At 35.9% G+C, this 22,084-nt stretch overlaps 1 long non-coding RNA gene across 3 annotated transcripts in view; it reads left to right on the forward strand.

Moving 5' to 3' along the window:
• The window catches only part of LOC141506464 (uncharacterized), a 247,160-nt gene that overhangs the window by 123,905 nt on the left and 101,171 nt on the right, over window positions 1-22,084 (forward strand). For all 3 annotated transcript variants that reach the window (XR_012473895.1, XR_012473893.1, XR_012473894.1), the window contains 2 exons: window positions 6,737-6,836; window positions 14,393-14,429. This is a non-coding gene — a long non-coding RNA (uncharacterized LOC141506464). The remainder of the gene's footprint in view (window positions 1-6,736; window positions 6,837-14,392; window positions 14,430-22,084) is intronic.

Below are 22,084 nucleotides of genomic sequence, written 5' to 3' on the forward strand. Positions count from 1 at the left end.
ACCAAAAGTTTCAGTCTGGTCTGACTCAGGCCAGGCCCCTTTAGTTTTTTTTTTTATTGAAACAAATTGAGATCCTCTATAGCCCATTCAAAGGTAGAAAAATAATATTTTCTTAGCCATGGCAAGATTAAGATAACTATTGAGAGCTGCTTGGGTTGATTAAGCTGAGGGAAGCGCCATCATAACCAATTCACTAGTCAGGTAGCTGAGAGTCTTCTAGCTCCTTATGATTCCTCTGTCCTCAGGTAATGAGCAAATGACATCAGCACTATGTGACCTTGGTGTCCTGAACCAACCAAATGTTGAGAAATGTCTTAGTACCTTTTAAGGAAAAACTAGGCTAAGTTGCTTGGGGGGTGGAGTGGGGATATTGTTCCATACCTGGGCCAGAGAAAATAGCTAGAGGTCATAACAGCAATGTGCTAGGCTTCTTTCCTCAGGGAGGAAATGCCATGACAGGGAGGTAATCAAGGAAGTGATGCCATGACAACCACATGATTGGATTTGAGTGAGGGGGTGCTGTGCTAAGTCACCAGCCTCACTCTTTCCTTGGAGCCATCTAGATCCAGTGGCCAGATATGGATCAGGACAATTGGAGATGACCCTGGATATGAGGCAAAATTAATTGACTTGCCCATGATCACTCAGTAAGAGTCAAGAGTCTGAGGCTGGATTTGAACTCCCATCCTCCTGACTCCAAGGCCAGTGCTCTATTCTCTGCACCACCTCACTGCCCCATGGGAGTAACTATAAGGAAAGAGTATCTGGTGGGGTCATTCTCTAGGTTTCTATTCCTTCCTCTACTCTTCACTATGCTGTTACCATTATCTATGTAAGGACTGCAGGATGTCTTTAGTAGTGATGCATATTGAGATGGGATAGTTTTCGTTCATAAAAAGGAAAAGATCTGCAATTACTCCTTATCCGCAAGGTCCCTGCTGTTCCAGTGTTCTTAAAGATTTAAGAGCACTAACTGGTCGGGACACAGAACTCATGGACAGTCTTTGATGAGTGATAAGGGACCAAGACATGCATACCTAGTTTGTGGGCAGGTTTTCAGTCTCCATGATTGGTTTTAAGGGCAAATTAGGCTTGTCATACAGTTAAGGCCCTCAGCTACCAGAGGTACCTGCTATCCAAGGTGACACTTTAGGATTGGTCTTCACAATAACTCAGGGTTGAAGAATAGTTAATAACATTAGAAGATGGGATGGGGAGAGCATCATCTCAGAGTGGATTATCTAAGCAATTTGAGAATTAATAATTTGCTAAGAACATTTTCAATGGGGCAGCTAGGTGGCACAGTAGATAGAACCTTGACCCTGGAGTCAGGAGGACCTGAGTTCAAATTTGACCTCAGACACTCAAGAATTGCCTAGCTGTGTGACCTGGGGCAAGTCACTTAACCCCAATGTCTTGCAAAAATAAAACAACCAAAAGAATATTTTCAAGAAAAACTATTTTCTTAGTGTTGGAGTAAGAACTTTTACATAGTTACAGTGAGGTCAAGTAAAATCTATGGCAAACTTATGAGGCTACAAGATCTACACTTCAAAGTACTGATTCAATATAAAAACAGTGATAGGGCTGGTATTTCCCTGATACAGCTTCTTTCCTTCCAACCACAATATGAGGAGGCTTTGCCTAAAGAAAAAACAAAACTGTCACCCAGGACCTTATTAAACTCAGAAACAGCTTCCTGATCATCTGTGGGCATTAAAAAGTCCCAGCCATATGACTTCTAGACCTCTTAGACTTGGTGAATCTAAGACCATGCAACTTACTATGTCCTACCAACCATATGAATTTCCCAATGGAGCTGAGGGAGATTGCTTCCAGAGAAGCTAAGGGCCTTTCTATCCTTGTTCTGAATCATTGTCATCACAAACCTGGTATTAAGTTTTCAATGATTGGCAAGCTCCTCATTTTATTTATTTTTAAATTATTTTCAGATTTTTATCCTCTCCATTCCACTTCCTCCCAACCCACTCTATTGAGAAAGCAAGAAAAAACAAAATCTGTTACAAATAGGCACAATCAAGCAAAACAGGTTCAGTCATTAGCCATGTACAAAAAGAAAAGAAAGAAAATGTCTGCTTCAGGCTACACTCTTGAGTCATTCACATAACATGATTTGTACAGAGGTAAATGTGATATGATATAATATTATTGTGCTATAAAAAATTATGAAGTACATTGTATACTAAGATAAGGTCAAAATGGGCTCATGATTTATCAAGGGTGATACCATAAGCAAATAGGAAAGCATGCCATATTTACATCTCAGATTTATGAATAAGGGATGAATTTGGGACCAAATAAGAGATAGAGAGCAATACTGAATATAAAATGGATACTTTTGATTACATTAAGTTTAGAAGTTTTATACAAACAAATCTAATGCAGTCAAGATTAGAAGGAAAGCAAGAAATTTTTTTAAAAAATTTAAAAAATCGACAAGTTTCTCTGTTAAAAGCCTCATTTCTCAAATATAAAAGCAAGAGTCAAAGTTATAAGAATATGTCATTCCTCAATTGACAAAGGATCAAAGGATATGAAAGGACAGTTCTCAGACAAAGAAACCAAAGCTATTTATAGTCATATAAAACATGCTCTACATCACTATTGATCAGAGAAATGTAAATTAAAACAATTCTGAAATACCACCTCATACCTATCAGATTGGCTGATATGACAGAAAAGGAAAATGACAAATGTTGTAGGAATTAAACTAATCTGACCCATTCTGGAAAGCAATTTGGAACTATGCCCTAAAGGCTGTATAACTATACATACCCTTTGACCTAGTAATATCACTATGAAATTGTCTCTCAAAGAGATATTTTTAAAAAAAGGAAAAGTTAGGGGCAGCTAGGTGGCGCAGTGGATAGAGCACTGGCCCTGGAGTCAGGAGTACCTGAGTTCAAATCTGACCTCAGACACTTAATAATTACCTAGCTGTGTGGCCTTGGGCAAGCCACTTAACCCCATTGTCTTGCAAAACAAAAAAACGAAGTACTTATATGTGCAAAATTGTTTATAGCAGCTCTTTTTATGATAGTAGAGAATTAGACATTGAGGGGATGCCCATCAATTGGGGAATGGTTGAATATGTTTCATTTTATTATTGTAATGGAATACTATTGTCTATAAGAAATGACGAGTAGGATGCTTTCAAAAGAATCTGGAAAGACTTCTAGAACTCATACAAAGTGAATGAGCTGAACCAGGAGAACATTGTACACAGTAACAGCAATACTGTATGATGATTAGCTATGCATGACAGCTATGTTCATTAATATAATGGTCTGAAGGGTTTATGATGAAAAATGCTATCTACCTCCAGAGAAAGAAATGGAGTCTAAATGCAGATTGAAACATACATTTTATTTTAACTTTTTCTTGATTTTTTTGGACAGTAGTTTTCTGTTACAAAACAGCTAATGTGGAAATGTTTTGTAGGACTGCACTTGTATAACCTATATCAAATTGTTTGCTTTCTCAATAGAGGAAAGGAGAGAAAGAATTTGTAACTTAAAGTTTTTTGAAATGAGTGTTAAATGTATTTGTTTACATGTAACTGAGAAAAATTAAAATAAACAGCATACAAAAAGAAGGAAAAAGGAAAAGTGATAGAATGGTTTCAAAAAAATTTGGGAAGACTTATATAAACTGATACAAAGTAGAATTAACAGAACCAGGAGAACAATTTATCTATTAATAGCAATTTTGTCAAAATAATCAACTCTAAAAGGTAACTGTATCAACATAATGCCCCACCACAATTCCAAAGGACTCATGGTGAAAAATATTATTCACCTCCAAACAGATGGACTAAACATGCAGATGAAAACATATTCTTGAGGCAGCTAGGTAGTGTAGTGGATAGAGCACTGGCCATGGAGTCAGGAGGACCTGAGGACACTTAATAATTATCTGTGTGACCTTGGGCAAGTCACTTAACCCCATTGTCTTAAATAATTAAAAAAATTATTTAAAAAAAACACATATTCTCTGTTTCTGTCTCTGGCCCTCTCTGCCTCTGTTTCTCTGTCTCTAGGGGAGGGGATGCTCTGGATACTCTGGTCCCTCACCGGAACTGTAGAAATTTGCTTTGCATGACTTCATATTTGTAAAGAGTTTGCATTTTTTGCCTTCTTAGTGGATTGGGGACCAAGAGAATATGAAACTGAAAAATCAAATAAATTTGAATTAAAGAAACAAGTATCAGTTTGAATTACACAAGTTTATTCAGCAATGACTAAAAATAAAAGAAATTGTCTAGAATGTAACATATGCTGAAAATCAACACAAAGTAACCTGAACCTGAAGATTACCTCTGTCTTACAAAATAGAACCTATTATATCATGGGAAAAGATAATTTTTTTAATGAAACAAAATAAGTCTTACTTCTATCACTGTTAAACATTCATGTACCATAAATTGTTTAACTGTTTCCCAGTTGGTGGGAGCCTTTCTCCCCTCCCCCCCAAAAGTTTACCCTGTTTAACATAAAAGGATTGCGTATGTACTTACTGTACAAACTATGACTCTGGTAGAATCTAAGTTCTTTGAGGATAAAAACTTTCATTTTTTGTCTTTGTATGCTCAGTCTAGCATAGTACTTTGCCACAGAAGAACCACTTAATAGATGCTTGTCGATTGACTGATTTTTCCATTATAAATAAAGCCAGCATACCACAATAATCTCAAAATGAATAAGCAATCTGAATATCAAAACTCACACCATAAAAAAAGAGGAGAGAACAAGATGGTATCTTATATCGCTATAACAAAGTGAGAATTTTTTAACTGGCTAAGATCACAAAAGAATAAAATGTTTTTAATCTGAAATTCAAAAGTTTTTGCACATATAGCTAGACCCTAGAAATCCCAGTCTCACAGACAGGAAACTTTCCCAGAAATAGACAATACACCCCCCAAGTCCTAGAAGCACCACTGAAGTATTGGGGATGTATGTCATTGACTTGAGAGTATTCTCTCCAGTCTTAACCAGCAGTGATTTAGTGCCCCAGTTTCATTTAACCAATTAACACCAATTAACTTTTTTCTTTTATTTTAGTTTTCAAGGCAATGGGGTTAAGTGGCTTGCCCAAGGTTACACAGCTAGGTAATTATTAAGTGTCTGAGGCTGGATTTGAACTCAGGTACTCCTGATTCCAGAACCGGTGCTCTATCCACTTCCCACCTAGTTGCCCACCAATTAATTTTTACAAAGGAATATTTACTACAAAGATATAGTAAGTAAGAGTAAAAATTATAAAACATTTTCCCTAATACCTGTGGACACATTCTCTGTATTACCTTGATCCCTAGGGAAATGGACTCAAACTTAAACAGTTTCCACATAGCATTTACTGCATTAAATTGACTTCCAAATTTAACATAATGAATGAATGACTGGATGAATATACCTCTCTGCTCTTACTGGCTGGGTCAAGCAGGTCACTCAGTAGGACTTGGCTACTGCCTCACCTGCATGAACTCTAGCTTCCAGACTTCTGAGACTTGTTGTTCTCACCTTTTGAAAATCAAATCCAGGACTCCTTTAATTAAAATAATGAAGAATCTCAACAACAAAGACAGAGGTAAGAAGGACATAAACTCATGGGTTATATGAGAAAGACCAAGGTAGGAAAATACATGCCTGAAACCTCTCTCCCCAATCAGAGGTTTATAACATTTCTTATTTCTACATTCAGGGCTAGGCAGGAAAGAGGAAGAGGTTTCACTTGAGTCATTTACTGTTATTTGAATGCCTCCTTCTTCTGGCTCAGAAACCAAACAATAGTCTTTCTCTTTACCACATGGTTAGCAGACCAGAGCCAGTTATATAGACTGCTGTTCATATTCCAAATAGGGAAATAAGAAACTTTTATTGAAAACCATTTGTTGCTATGGAGCAGATTCCCTAGCCTCTTCTACATGAGCTATCACCAGGCAGAGCACACTGTGTATATTCTGGAGGATGGAGCTCCATTGGCTGGGCCCTAGTTACATATATAAACAAAATCAATGCATCTAGGATAAGAAGGGAAAATATTCATTGGGGATAAAAATCTTTGCATCAAATTTCTCTGATATCTAAGATATAAATATATAAGAAAAATATATATTGGGGGATATATGTATTTACACACATATTATTTCCCAACAGATACATGATTATGAATAAATAGTTCCTCAAAATATTCCAAACCAATAACAACTTTATGAAAAAAGACTCTAAACTAGTGACAAGACAAAAATCAATCAAAGCTATTTAGAAGTTTTATTTCACACAGAAAAAAACTTGCAAAGATGACAAAAAATGAGAATAATCAAAAGTGATGGAGATAATGTGATGATAAGTATACTCCTACTGGTTGGGCTGTGAAATGGCCCAATTGTTTTGGAAAACAGTTTGAAATTAGGCTAAATTAAAATGACCAATTTGTGTTTGAAGAATCAAAACAGGTATAAGATTACTGCTTGGAATAGATAGGATGATGACATGGACAATGGTGAGAAGACAGAGCTTATTATTATTTTTTTTTTAGTTTTTGCAAGGCAATGGAGTTAAGTGACTTGCCCAAGGCCACACGGCTAGACAATTATTAAATGTCTGAGGTCAGATTTGAACTCAGGTACTCTTGACTCCAAAGCCAGTGCTCTATTCACTGCTCCACCTAGCTGCCCCTACAAAGCTTATTTTTATTTTGTTTTCTCTTCCAGGGAGAATGGATTTCAAATGGGGATTAGCAAGATAAGAAGGAGGTCAGACAGCATCTATGCAAGGAATGAATTTAAAAAGCTGGATGAACTACATTGTAAGGTACTAAGCAAGAAAAATTGCAGTTGTGATTTCTGAGCTGCTAACAGGGATCTTTGTGCAATTATTGAGAAATGGAGAAATTCTTTAAAATTAGAAATGTTGTCCCAGTTTGTTTTGTTATTTTTTTTTAAACTAAAGAATGTAGGGGAGGCAAAGACAAGATGTTAGAGGAAAAGGCCAACATTTTTGCCTAGCTCTCCCAACATACCTCCTCCACAACATCTAGGAAATGTGCCAAACTGAATTCTGATTGAGAAAGCCAAGAACAAAGTCACTGTGTCATTTTTCAAACTGAGGGAAGCTTACTGAGACAGATAGTGAGGTCTATGGACACAGGAGTCAGGGCTGATCAGGAACACAGAGCAGCAACCCTGTGGCAGGGAGCTGTGGTGGTGGAAGCAGCAATGAGAAGCAGTCTAGCACCCAGGGACAAGAAGGGGACTGGACACCTGTCTAGAAAGAGATCCCAGTGGACCCCAACAGTGGTACTTTTGTTCTTATTCAGTGGTTTCAGACATGTCCAACTTTTCATAGCCCATTTAGGGTCTTCTTGGCAAAGATACTAGAATGGTTTGCCATTTACAGTCAAAGGATCTGGATTCAGCTCCCACTTTTAATATTTATTCCTTGTAGATGAGGAAATTGAGGCAAACAGGGTTAAGTAACTTGTCCAAGGTAACTTAGGTAGAAAGTGTCTGAATCTGGATTTGAACTCATGAAGGTGTATCTTCTTGACTGGAGGTCCAGCACTCTTATCACTGTGCCACTTAATTGCCCTGCTACCTGTTACCTAATTCCAGGTTACAGTTTTAGGGCAGAGAGGAGCAATCAAGATTGCAAAGGAACAGGGACCTATCTATGTAAAGAATAAGGAACAAGTTCCAGAGCCATAGCTATGTGGCTCTGAGTCCAGAGTAGAGGGGAGGACTCAGTTTTAACTTTTAGCTTTGCATGTAAATCAGTAGTGATCCCACAAGGGCAGGAAATCAAAACCAATGGAGAAATAACCTCCCATTGGACTTACAATGACTCAGTATGGAATTTACATCATTTACAGAAACTCATCATCATAGAAGTCAAAAGATTCAAAGTTTGGTCAGGAATTTGTAGACTACAGATGAAGAATAGTGATGAGACCACTCCATAGTCAACACTATTTTGGAAGTATGAACTGTGAAAGTATCAGCAGCAGCAGCAGGACATAAAAGACAGAAGTTTAGCCCAGACATTCCCCCACCCTCCCAGTAGTGTAAAGTCCAAAGTCAAGAAGTCAAGAACTTAATTCAGATCCTTTGACTGGAATCATTAGCAAAGAAAAAAGTTACTAAGGAGATAGAGAAACTCCAGACACAAACACAAAAGGCAGTGTCTTAAAAATGTCTACAAGAAAAGCTTCCAAGAAAAATGAGAATTGGATACAAACCCAACAAGAATTCCTAGAAGAATTGAAAGAGCAGGAAAAAAATCTGTTTTAAAATCAAATCAGAATAGTAAAGGCCTCTGACACACTTGATACTTACTAGCTATGTGACCTTGGGCAAGTCACTTAACTCCATTGCCTAACCAAAAAAAAAAACCCAACAAAAAAAGTAAAGGAAAAATGAGAAAAGAAATGAGAATTCTGTGAGAAAATTACAAAAAAAAGAGTTAAGAGTTTGGTAAAAGAAAATAGCCCCTTAAAAATTAGAATTGGTCAAGTAGAATCTAATGACTCCATGTGACAGGAAAAAAACAAACAAAAAAGTCAAAAGACTGAAAAAATATAAGAAAATATGAACTATCTCATAGGAAAAAAAATTTAACCTGGAAAATAGATTAAGGAAAGAAAATTTAAAAATATTTAGATTACTTGAGGAGAATGAAGTTCATAAATCATAGACTAGTGAGTTTTTCTTCAAAATTCTTAAATATATATTAAAGAGATGGTTTTGTAAAAATTTAGGAAAGAAAGTAGTGATCATTAAAAGCTAGAATGGCTTCATAAAAAAGAGAAATGTAACTTGCTGTCCTGGGGAGGGGGAGGGAAGGGAGAATAATGTGGAACTCAAAAGGTTACAGATAATTGAATGTTCAAAACTATCTTTCATGTAATTGAAAAAATAAAATAAAGTAACATTCAAAAAAAAAGAAGAGATCTGGGGCAGCTAGGTGGCGTAGTGGATAGAGCACCAGCCCTGGAGTCAGGAGTACCTGAGTTCAAATCCAGCCTCAGACATTTAATAATTACCTAGCTGTGTGGCCTTGGGCAAGCCACTTAACCCCCCTGCCCTGAAAAAAAAAACACCTAAAAAAAGATATCATGCTAGTCTTAATTAATTTTCTTTTTTAATTGGGTGAGCATACTTGTAGACCAGGGGAATCTCATAGAGATTATATACTTATGTTTTAGGAAAACATTTGATTAGTCTTACATATCATGCATGTGGACAAAATGGAATTTTTGGACTAGATAACAACGCTATTAATTAGATTCATTGTTATTGGAATAACTGGTCTCAAAGATTATTCATTAATGGATGAATGTCAGTCATAGGATTATGAGATTAAAAATTCAGATCTGGAAAGAATCTCAGAAGCTACCTATGAAGAAACAGAGACCCAGGGAAATATGACATGCTTAAAGTTATTATGCAAGGAATGTATATTAAAAATGGGAACTTAATCCAGATCCTTTGCCTGTAAAACTGTTGTTATTTTCACTGTACTATCCCAGAGATATTTTTAATGATATTTCCTGGTGTTCTTGACCTTATGTTGTTCAAAATTTTCATAAGTGACTGGGATAAACGCTTATATAATATACTTGGCAAATTTGTAGAGTGCATAATAAAGCTGAGCATTTTTAATGGCACAATCAGGATCTCCATAGATTTCAATAGGTTAGAATAAGTATAATCAAAGAAATTAAAAGGAAGTAAATGTAAAATTCTAGGATATAAACGTATTCAGGGAAGACTAGCACCTCTGCTATGAGGACTGCCAAATCCTTTTTCAGGGCTGATTTTCCCCTTTGGTGTCCACCTGATTTATCCAACTCTGATCAGTGACTCCAAGAAGCTGTAGCATGTATAGGGACCACATTTGGTAAAACATTTTGGCAGACACGCTAAACCAGGTCAAGAGAAACCTAGAGATCTCCAATCATCAAAGTGGTGGAAGCAGTGCTGTGGAGCTTGGATGGACAGCAAAGATTCAAAGTAATCCACTGCATCCCAAGACATTGCCAGTCATCTTGACTTTTGTTTTGCCAGACGACTTTGTTGAGGGTGAGGCTGATGACTTTAAGCATCTCTACCTCATTTAAATCCAATTTATTTGTGAATCAAATTTTTTACCTTTAAAATTTTTACCATTTTTACATAACTCAAAATCCTGGAATGACAGGCAAGTGAAAAAGCAGCAGGTTAGGATATACTAAGGAATTGTTGTCACAACCCTGAAAATAAGTGACCCAGCCCACAGGATTGTCTTCTCATTGGGCTGAAGCAGCAGTGTGATTTGGGAGCCCCCTGGGTGTCTGAGAAGCCTTTTTTAGGAACCTCAGTGCTTCCCTCCTGGCTGAACTTCCCTAAAAATTATCTAGTTCACCTAACCTAACCCCAGATGGTTTTCTGTGGCAAGTAGGGATTCTATTCTGCAGTCAAACACAAAAAACATGCACCAAAACGTTTGTGAATATTCCCTTATCTTTGGTACACTCAAGGACAATAAGAAATCCAGAAGCCCTGAACGTCAATAGTTCTTGCTGCCCTTAGCAACTGAAGTCAGAGCTGGGTACACATTTTCCTTGAGTAGTTGGCATGATGTGATTTTCCAAGAAACCTGCACAGGTTTTACGATCAAACTCATCAAAGCTCCCTTGCTTCCCGAAGGATTGGACAACAAGCCCATGACAATGTGATTGCTATTTGTAGGAGCCACACCACCATCATTGGTGCATAAGCTCTCACTAGAGCGAACCCTTAATATGATGAGAGGACTATTTGTAATTCTGGGTGACTTTTCTGCTAGAGTAGGCACAGTTTGTGAGACATGGCAAGGAGTCCCTGGGAGGAATGGTGTCAAAAATAGTGGCAGTCCCTACTGACTTGTGCATCTCATGATCTCATCACCAACATTGTCTTCCATTTACTTAAATACAATAAAAGTCCTTGAATGCACCCTCAAGCCAACACTGACATTTAATAAGACTATGTCATTGTAAGGACAAGAGACGGGATGAGAGTGACAAAAGTGATGTGTACTGATCATAGACTCATCCTCTCCAAGCTGAACATTCCTATTCAATGAAAACAGAGGCCCAAGTCAAGATTACTACCAGAAGACTCCAGGTCAACAGGGTAGAGTGCTTCTCCGGGGTGAGCATTTGTTGCTGACTTGTAGGTAAACCTGAACCAAAGCATGTTTGGCAACAGTGGAGCAGAAAAGGAGCAGGCAAGTTTCAGAGATTTAATGTATAACCCTGAATTTACTCATCTGGCGGGCAGAACATTGGCCTTGGAGTCAGGAGGACAGGAGTTCAAATCCAGCCTCAGACACTTGACTCTTACTAGCTGTGTGACTTTGGACAAGTCACTTACCCTGATTGCCTTGCATCCAAGGCCACCTCCTGATCCATTTCTGGCCACTGGACCCAGATGGCTCCCAGAAGGAAGGGAGACTAGTGACTTAGCACAGCAATCCCTCACTCAAATCCAGTTCCTGTGCTTGTCATGTCATCACCTCCATGATGTCATGGTAGTCTTGGAGAATGAAGGACAAGAATTATTACTTATCTTGATCAGATTACTCACATACATTAAGATTGGTTTGACAAAAACTCAGATGGAAAACTTCAGAAGTGGCTAAATGAAGAATTCCACAGGGTTTACCAGCAGGATAGTGGACAGTTTATCTATCTCAAAGAAGTCAAGTTTTAACTCTAGCAAAAGTAAAGAACAAACAAAGCTTAGAGAGATGCAAGATTCTTGACTCAGCAAAAAAGGTAGATGAAATTCAACTTTACTCTGTTAGTAGCAATCCAAAGTACTTTTATGATGCCCTGAATGCTATTTATGGGCCAAAGACCTATGTTGCCTTTTCTGTCACTGTTAACCCTGAGGACTGGAAATGGACCCTGAAAAATTGTGCTATAACAAAGAAACTTTATACTTAAAAAAGTCTTAGTGATAGAATTACTGCAGAAAAGGAAAACAACCATGAAAGATTGAAGAACTCATAATACAATCATCAAAAATGATTCTAGAAGACTGATGATGAAATATGCTACCCACTTGTCAAAGAAGTCTTGAGTTATTCATTTTCAGACATGATCAATGGATAAATTAATTTTACTTGACCCATATTATTTGTTACAAGAGATTATTTTTATTAAAAGATGTGGAATTGTAGGAGTAAAGTAGTGAGACTGGTACCAAAAAAAGGAAAGAAATGAAATAAATGAATGCTACAGAAACATTTTCAAATATAGGTGGGAGCAAAAGGAAGTTCAAAAGGAGACACACAGAAGCAGGGTGATGTTGGTGCTGTAGTGTCAAGTTTAATATATACATATTTTAAAAAACTAAGATTCATGGTTTCATACACAGTTCTTTTTTTTCTGTTCCTTGTATCTGGAAACATTTTTTTTAAGGTAATATAAAAAGGGGCGGCTACATGGTGCAGTGGATAAAGCACCAGTCCTGGAGTCGGGAGTACCTGGGTTCAAATCTGGTCTCAGACACTTAATAATTGCATAGCTATGTGGCCTTGGGCAAGCCACTTAACCCCATTTGCCTTGCAAGAAAAACCTAAAAAAAAGATAATATAAAAAATGTTTAAAATCAATAGAAGCTAATCTTCAGAAAACAAAGAAAAATGAATGATAAAGCATTTATTAAATGCTTATTATATTCCAGATGTGGTGCTAAACACTAAGGACACAAATTGTAAAGCAAGGTAGTGCCTGCTGTCAATGAACTGACTTTCTACATGGAGAAGACAATATATATATGTATATATATATATATATATATATATATATATATATATATATATATATATATATATAGTTTAGCTGCAGGCAGATGAAAAGTCACAGAACTCTAATAGTGCAAGGATCATGGGTTATCAAAAGGTAAGGTGACAATGTCCAAGGGTTTAGGTAAAAGGTAAAATCTGATTGCTTTCCATCTTACTAGTAGCATGTAGTTGGTAATTAATTCCCAGCTGTCCAAGTAGTCTAAATAGCTATGTCAGCTCTGCCCCATGGTGATCTGAGAGGGTTCCAGCTCACCATCTTTAGGAATTAGGAAATGAGCCTGTCTCAGTGGAGTGTACATTCTATTTTAAATATTTTAATTTTTTGCCAATTAACTGTAAAAACAATTTTTAACATTCATTTAAAAAATTTTTTTGAGTTCCAAATTCTCTCCCTCCCTTTCCTCCTCCCACTTCCTTGAGAAGCAATTTGATATAGGTTATCCATATGCAATCATGCAAAATATATTTCCTTATTAGTCATGTTGTGAAAGAGAATACCGACCAAAAATATGCAAGAAAAATAAAGTTAAAAAATATTCTTTGCTCTGTATTCATATTCCATCAGTTCTTTCTCTGGAAGAGGATAGCATTTTTCATCATAAATCCTTCAGAATTCTCTTAGATCCAATGTTGTACTGTTGAAAATAGTTAAATCATTATAGTTGATCATTTGTACAATATTGCTGTTACTGTGTACACCATTCCCTTGCTTTTGTTCACTTTGCATCAGTTTATAACTTTCCAGGTTTTTCTGAAAGCACCTTGCCTGTTATTTCTTATACACAATAGCACAATAGCAATCCAACATAATTATATGCCACAACTTCTTCAACCATTTAGCAATTAATAGGCATTCCCTAAATTGCTAATTCTTTGCCACCACAAAAGTTGGTAAATGTTATTGTACATATAAGTCATTTTCCTCTTTTTTCTCCAGAATGATTGGATCAGTTCACAACTCCATCAGTATTACTTTAGTATCTCAATTTTCCCATATCCCCTCCAACCTTTGTCATTTTCCTTTTTCTGTCTTCTACTCATCCTATTCCTCTTTTTATCCTCTCCCCCTCCTGTCCTCTCCTCTCCTGTTTTCTTCTCTTCCCTTCTTTCTCTATCTCTCTATCTCTGTATCTATCTATGTCTGGCTCTGTCTCTGTCTGTCTCTCTGTGTCTGTCTGTCTGTCTGTCTGTCTCTCGTCACCCTGTCCCTCCTCAGAATGTTTTGCTTCTGACCACTGATTCCCCCAATTTACCTTTCCTTCTATTAGCCCTCCTCTTCCCTTTCTCTTTTCTCCTTTCCTTTTACTTCTCTGTAGGGTAAGATAATTTTCTATGCTCAACTAAGTGTGTATGTTATTCCTTCTTTGAGTCAATTCTGATGAAAGTTAAGACTCAATAATTCTCTGCCACTCCCCCCATCTTCTCCTCTGTCTTCTGTGCTTTTTTTTAATGCTTCTTTTATCAGATCTCCTTCTCCCTCCCCCCTTCTTCCAGGGCATCCCTCTTTCTCACCCCTTAATTTTTATTTTTTTTAGATATCATCCTATCATAGTCAGCTTCCACTGATGTCCTGTAAGTATATATGGAATGTGAATTTTGAGTTTTCTCTCACAAGGATATGATAGAATATTATTGTGCTATATATGATTAAGGAGATGGTTATAAACAGAGACAATACTATTGCATAATTAAGTCCTCCTAAGAATTTCATCAGTAAGGGGCAGCTAGGTGGTGAAATGGATAAAGCACTGGCCCTGGAGTCAGGAGTACCTGGGTTCAAGTCTGGCCTCAGACACTTAATAATTACCTAGCTGTGTGACCTTGGGCAAGCCACATAACCCCATTTGCCTTGCAAAAACCTAAAAAAAAAGAATTTCATCAGTAGAGGACACTATGATGCTTATAGGGACTGGGCTCATTATCCAGTCTGGCTTTACTTCATTCTTCATCAGTTCTTGTGGATCTTTCATTTCTTAATATTCATTACATTCCTGTTCCACAATTTATTTCCTAATTTCCAATTATTTGCTACCATAAAAAGTGCTGCAATTAATAATATGGGGTATATGAGACTTTCCTCTTATCCATGGCCTCCTTGGGGCATAAACCTACTGATGGAATGTCTGGGTTTAAGATTATGAACATTTTAGTCTTTTCATTTTCATAATTCCAAATTGCTTTCCAAAATGGTTATAGTTTTGCCTTTCCATTAATAATGTACTGAAGTGCTTATTTTCCCACAGTCCCTCTGACAGTATTTCCATCTTTTGTCATATTTGCCAATTTTAAGGTTTACCAACTTCAGGGTTGTTTTTTATTTGTATGTCTATTATTATTAATGATTTTGAACATTCATTCATATGACTAAGCTAATAGCTTGCAATTCTTTTGAAAATTATGTCCTTGACTACTTATGTGTTAGGGAATATATTTTTGGCAATCTACATTTAATATATGTGTTTACACACATTTGTTGATTGTTTATATATCTTGGACACTAAACCCTTATCAGAGAAATTTAATACAAAGATTATTTTTATCTATTTGAACATTGCCATTTTCCTAGTTTATTAACTTTATATAGCAACTTTTGAATTTCATGTAATCAAAGTTATGATTTTTATTTTGCAATTATTTCTATCCTTTGCTCAGCATACTCTCTAACTCATAACTGTTGCAAGTGTATGGTCTGCTTCTGTTCTAATTTTTTTATAACATAATCTTTAATATTAGGGTCACGTATTCATTTAGATGACCCAGGTTTGATTTTGTTGGTTTTAGGAATTGGGTCCATAGTTAAGCAGGACAGCCTGAGGCATTCATATTGTGCTGCTAAAGATGAAGTTCTTGGACCTGCCCAAGATGGACCAGAATGAAAGCATTTAGCAATAATTTTTTCATTAATCAAAAAAGTCTGACCTGACTAGCTATTCAGAAGTGTTATTCCCATGTCCTAATGACCAACTTTTGGGAAACCAAAATCTTTGGGTTCCAGGTGGAGTATGGTTGTAGAACTGAATAACATAGACCATTGAGTTACAAGTTAGCTTTGTCCCACTGTTGAAGCCTTGTCACCAGGTATTATTGATGATTTTAGACGATCAAGAGATAGATTAGCTTTATCATAATGTCGCAAATTTGCTGCCAAAAATACCATATTGTCACTCCACCTGGAGTTACTGCAACACCACGGAGCCTCAGTTACATGGGAGGGATCACAAATAAATGGCCAAGGCCTCATACTGTATCAGAACTCTCACCAATAGTCCTATTTTCTATACCAACAGGCCCCTCACTTTAATCAACATAATGTGAATGACATGCCATTATTAAACTGATGTCAAGGTTTTCTTTGATAATGAAGGACAATAATCATCATTAAAATGTATTATGGAATATGTAATGGGTTTTTGTCTGTCTAATTTCTGACAGACTAATTTCTAGTTTTCCTAGCAGTTTTTATAGGTTGTTCTTTCCAAAGTAATTTATATTTTTTACTTATTAAACACTGAGTTATTGAGTTCTAGTACTTTTGATTCTCTCTTGTCAGGTTTGATCAATTGATCTAACCTATTTTTTTTTAAGTCAAAACCAGATGGTTTTGATGACTATTACTTTATGATGTGGTTTGAGGCTTGGGAGTATTATTCAGCCTTCATCCCTACCTTTCCTCATCATTTTCCTTGATATTCTAAATCTTTTGTTTTTTTAAATTAATTTTATTATGATGTTAAGTTTTATAAAATACTCTTATTAATTTGATTGGCATAGCTTTGAAACTATAAATTAACTTTAAATGCAAATAAATATGTGCATATATGACTATATAAAGTATATTCAACTATATAAAGTATATATGATTATATAATGCAAGAACCATACTTTATAGAGGTTTCTTTGAAATCATATATGAATACTGTATTTTGTCAAAGGAGTTTTTTAATATTTTAAGATAATCATGTGGTTGTAGATGTTTTTTATTTTTAATTTGATTGTTTATCTTGATTGTTATTCTAATTGGAACCAATTCTTGCATCTCCAGTCTAAATTCTACTTGTTCCTTATGAATAATTTCTTAGATTAGTTGCTTTAGTCTGATAGGATTTAATTTAATTATTTTAATCTGTGTTCATAGTTTTCCTGTGTTTTATCCTTCCCTGGTTTAGAAATTAGGACTAAATTAGTTTCATAAAGGAAATCTGGTAGGTTTCTTTCTCAGTTTTTAAAACTAATTTGTGAGGATTTGTAATAATTGTTTTGTTATAGATTGCTAAAATTCTCTCATGAACATTCATCTTTTTCATTAATGGTAAGACTCAGATTTGCAGAGTAGGCCACCTAGGACTTGATCTTGACCTTCTTTCCTCCTCAGTACACATTATTTCATTCTCTTCACAAGTTTCTGTAGAGTATAGAATAGTCTTGTATTATTCAAATTTCTTTCTCCTGGGTCATTTTCAGAGTTTGTAAGGGAAATTGTTAACTCTATCCCCCTAGGAATGTGTCTCGAAATTTACAACATGGGGTTTGATTGTTTGTTTTTTTTTCTGGAGGTGATCTGTGAGCTCATTGAGTTGGTACTTTGTTTTCTATGTTCAGAAATTCGGAGGCAATTGTATTATTTCTTATCTATTCATACTCAGGTGTTTTGTTTTTTCTTGTCAAATTTATCTGGAAATCCTATAATCCTAAATTGTCATTGGGCACCCTGCCTTTCAGATTGATATATTTTGCTTATATGGAAATCACATTTTGTTTTAGGGTGATTGTTTTTTGCTTCTCCCAAGTTCAGTTCTATGTACTCATATTCACAATCATTTAGTCTCTCCTTTGTTACTTTGATGAGATTTGCCACAAGGGATTCAAGTGTTTGTATTTTGTCAATAATTTTTGTTGTGTTGGCCACATTCTTTCACAAGTCATAGTTTTCTATTAAAACTCTATCTTTTTAAACTAGTATTTTGGTTATTACTGTTTCATGAAATGGTTTGAGAATTAGGACTGCTGGGCTTTCTCATTAATTCCCTTGAGATTTTTGACCTTTTGTTCCTCCAAATGAATCTCATAGTTATTTTTACTAGTTCTATGAAGAAGTCTTTTAGTAGTCTGATTGAAATGGCACTAAACAAACAAACAAACAAAAAAATAAATAAATAAATAGATGAGCAAAACAATAAATAAATGAATGAATGAATATACATTTAGCTAGCATTGTCATTTTTATTACAATATTTTGGTACCCATGAATAATCATATAGGCATATGTATAAACTTCCAAGTAATGTAATTGTTACTATGAATAAATTTTCTCTTTCTATTTCTTCCTACAGGTTTTGTTTATAATATATAGAAATGCTTATGAATAATTTGGTTTTATTTTACATCCCAAAACTTTGCTGATGTTATTCTTATAATTAATTTTTAGTTCTCTAAGTAAGCCAGCATTTATCACTTTAAAAAAAAGCAACAATATTTTTGCTCATGTTTATTCCTTTATTTTTTTCTTATTACTATAGTTGGAATTTATTGTTATGTACAAATTGGTTGATTGAATGTTGTCCTTTATTCTTTTTATTTTTTAGGGGTTTTTTTTTTGTTTGTTTGTTTTCAAGGCAAATGGGGTTAAGTGGCTTGCCCAAGGCCACACAGCTAGGTAATTATTAAGTGTCTGAGACTGGATCTGAACCCAGGTAATCCTGACTCCAGGGCTGGTACTTTATCCAACTGCACCACCTAGACACCCCTTTTCTTGAAGAAGACAAAATGTCATCTCTATGTTGGGAACCAAGGTACAATGTATCTGACTGTGGTTAATCAGAACAATATGAACTCTGAAGGCTCTACCATAGGTCGGGCACAAATAGTTCATATGACCATTTGGAGTTCAGATATCCTCACATTTGCACATCTCACATTTCTTTTGAGCTACTGCAATTCTGCTTTGTTAGAGCATAGCACCTTCTTTGATGAGTACGCCAAGTTGGATGGTCCTGTGCCAGTGTCTCCCATGTCTTGCAATCAATTACAAAATTCTTCAGAAAGCCTTTCAGGGTGTCCTTATATCATTTCTTTTGATCTCCAAGCATGTGAGTGCTTGAATTGTCTGCATTCTCTATAAAAAAATCTTTTAGTCTAACTAATATTTGACATTCAGTCAATATGATCAGCCCATCTAGGTTGTGCTCTGCAGTAGAGTTTGAATGCTTGGCAGTTCAGTTCAAGAAAGGACTCAGTGGCTGGTACCTTATCTTGCCAGGTGATCTTCAGAATCTTCCTGAGACAATTTCAGTTTCCTGGCAAATTGCTGGCATTCTGTTGAGGTTTCACAGGCATAACTTAATAAGGTCAGTACATCAGCTTGGCAGACCCTCAGTTTGGAAGGTAGGCTAATACTTTTCCCTCATACATTTCTTTGGAGCTAACTCTGGCTATGTGAATCATCTTCATCATCTATGTGTACATCCCTGGAAAGTGTATTTCTTCATTTGTTGCACCTGATTGTTCCATATATGAATAGTATGGTACCAACTGGTGGAGAATCTATATTTCCTTGGTGTTGTTAGATCAAAATTAGCATAAGCTGCAGAGAATCCATACTTTGTTGTATTTTAACTTCTGAGACTTCATTGAGTACAATCATCTGCAAACAAAAAGTCATGTACCATCACCCTCTCTATTTGGTCTTGGCTTGTAGCCTTTTCAAAATAAATAGTTTATGATCAGTGCAGTGGTTGGCCTTGGTACCATTTTCATTCTTGTTTAAGGCTTCTGACAACATTGCTGAAAACATCATATTAAAGAGCATAGGAGCCAGCACATAGCCTTGCTTCCCTCCACTGATGACTAGGAAAGTTCCAGAGCATCTCCCATTATCCAGAACCCAAGCAAGCATGCTGTTATGAACTAGTGTATAATACCTATGAACTGCTTTAGACAACCAAATTTTACATAATTTCCCATAAGTATTCAACCTGGTTTAGCCCATCTGTCAAAATGGTTTACTAAGGTGTGGCCGCTGCCCTTACTACAGCTTCTTAGAGTTACAGATGAGAGTTGGGTAAATTAGGTGGACACCAAAGGTGGAAAGCAGCCCTCCCACCAGAGGTTCTAGTCCTCCCTGAAAACACCCTACATCCCATGTACAAATTAGTAATGATAATAATGGACAGTGATTATAATGAATACCCTTGCTTTTCTCTTAATCTTATTTTGAAAGTTCACTAGTTGATGACTCTTGATTTTCTATAGATATTTAAGGACAGGTTCATATATTCTTATGATTTTTAATGTTTTGGTAGAATAGGTATTGTATTTTGTCAAAACTTTTTTCTATATCTATTAATATTTTTATTATTAATGTAGTCTATTATTTTCTGTAGTTCCCCTAATTATTCCTAATAAAGACACAATCTGGGCATAGTGTTTAAACTTTTTGATATGTTGCTATAGTATTTTTACTAATATTTTGTTCAAAAATTTTGTGTGGCTATATATAAGACTTGTAGGTTTATGCTAGAAATTTTATAGTTTTCTTTCTCTGGATTGCTCATTCTCTAGTTTACTTATCCAGATCATATTCATATCATAGAAAGAATTTGGTAGAATCCCATATTTTTCTATTTTTGCTAACAGTTTTTTATTATGTTGGGATTACTTTACTTTAAATGCTTGATAGAATTTGCTTCTAAATCCATCTAGTCTTGGGTTTTTCCTTCTCTGGGAATTCATTCATTCATTGCTTTTTTTTCAATTCTTTTTTCTGAGATTGGATTATGTAAATTTTCCATTTCTTGTGTTTATCATAGGCACTTTATGGTTTTTTCATAAATATTCATCCATTTCATATAAGTTGTTGGTTTTGTTAACATTTGGTTAGGCAAAATAATTTCCTTCACTTATTATTTTATTATATGAATTCTCCTTTTTCATCTTTGATGCTGATTATTAATGGTTTTCCCCCATCCTTTCTTAAAAAAATAACTATTAATTTGTTTATTTTGTTTTTCTTCTTCCCCCATATTCAGCTCCTAGTTTTATTTATTAATTTAATGTTTTAATGGGATTTTTTGCTTTCAATTTTATTATTTTCTTTTTTGATTTAATTTCTATTTTAGAGTTTAATTAGGGTTAAATTTTATTTTTTGGTTTATGTTTTTGTACTTGCATGCTCATTTCATTAATATATTCTTACTAGTTAAGATAGGTCAAGATTTCAAGTTGAAATACTACTTCCTCTTCAATACCACTTCCAAGATCTTCCTCCACCAACATCACTCTCCTCCTTTGAGGTTCCCTTCAAACCTGTCCAATCAAAATTCTGTTAGCTGTTATCTTTTTATTAATTTTTTTTTTAGATTTTTGCAAGGCAATGGGGTTAAGTGGCTTGCCCAAGGCCACACAGCTAAGTAACTATTAAGTGTCTGAGGCCATATTTGAATTCAGGTACTCCTGACTCCAGGGCCGATGCTCTATCCACTGCGCCACCTGGCCATCCTAGCTGTTATCTTTTGACCTGTAGAACATTCTTCCTTTTGCCAGGGTGACATAGCATAGAAAGTCCTGAAAGTCGGGAGTAGAGCCATGCTCACCCAGGGCTGAGGAGAGAGATCTGAAAGAAGGGGCCGAGAGAAGGGGTGCAGCATGAAGCTAGACTGGAAGAAAGAGATTGTTTGGGATGGAGGGACATGTTGACTCTTACAGATTAAAACATTTAATTGTCCAATATAAAAAAAGTTAAGCAGCAAAGGATCCTTTAGGAATACTTCCAGTCCCATGTTTTTTCATATGGGTCTCTTACTCTCTCCCCATGGACTCTGGAAAATTTTAGTATTGGGAACTCTGGAACTGATGATTCCTCATGAGGAAACCTCTGAGGCTGGAAACATCCATTCCCAGGATCTTTAGTCTCTGACTTCTGTTCAGAAGGCAGAGAGTGGCAGCAAGGAACCAGAGGTCCAGAAACTCTCCTTTCAGATGATCTTCCATGTGCTTTTACTGTAACTCTCCTTGTAGAGCCTTGATTCTGACTCCATTCTCCTCCCCCAAGAATCTTGAGAAATCCCTAGAAGTCAAGGTATTTTTTTCCCTAATGGTATCATTTTGAACCTACCAGTGATTAACATTCCCAATTCCATTTAACTAAGGAACATTCATTAGCTTTTATAAAGGACTATTTACTTAGAAGATATAGAAAGAATAGAAGCCCCCCCCTACCTAGAGGCACACTT

The sequence above is a fragment of the Macrotis lagotis genome, chromosome 1, assembly GCF_037893015.1.
Source record: "Macrotis lagotis isolate mMagLag1 chromosome 1, bilby.v1.9.chrom.fasta, whole genome shotgun sequence".
Lineage (NCBI taxonomy): Eukaryota > Metazoa > Chordata > Mammalia > Peramelemorphia > Peramelidae > Macrotis > Macrotis lagotis.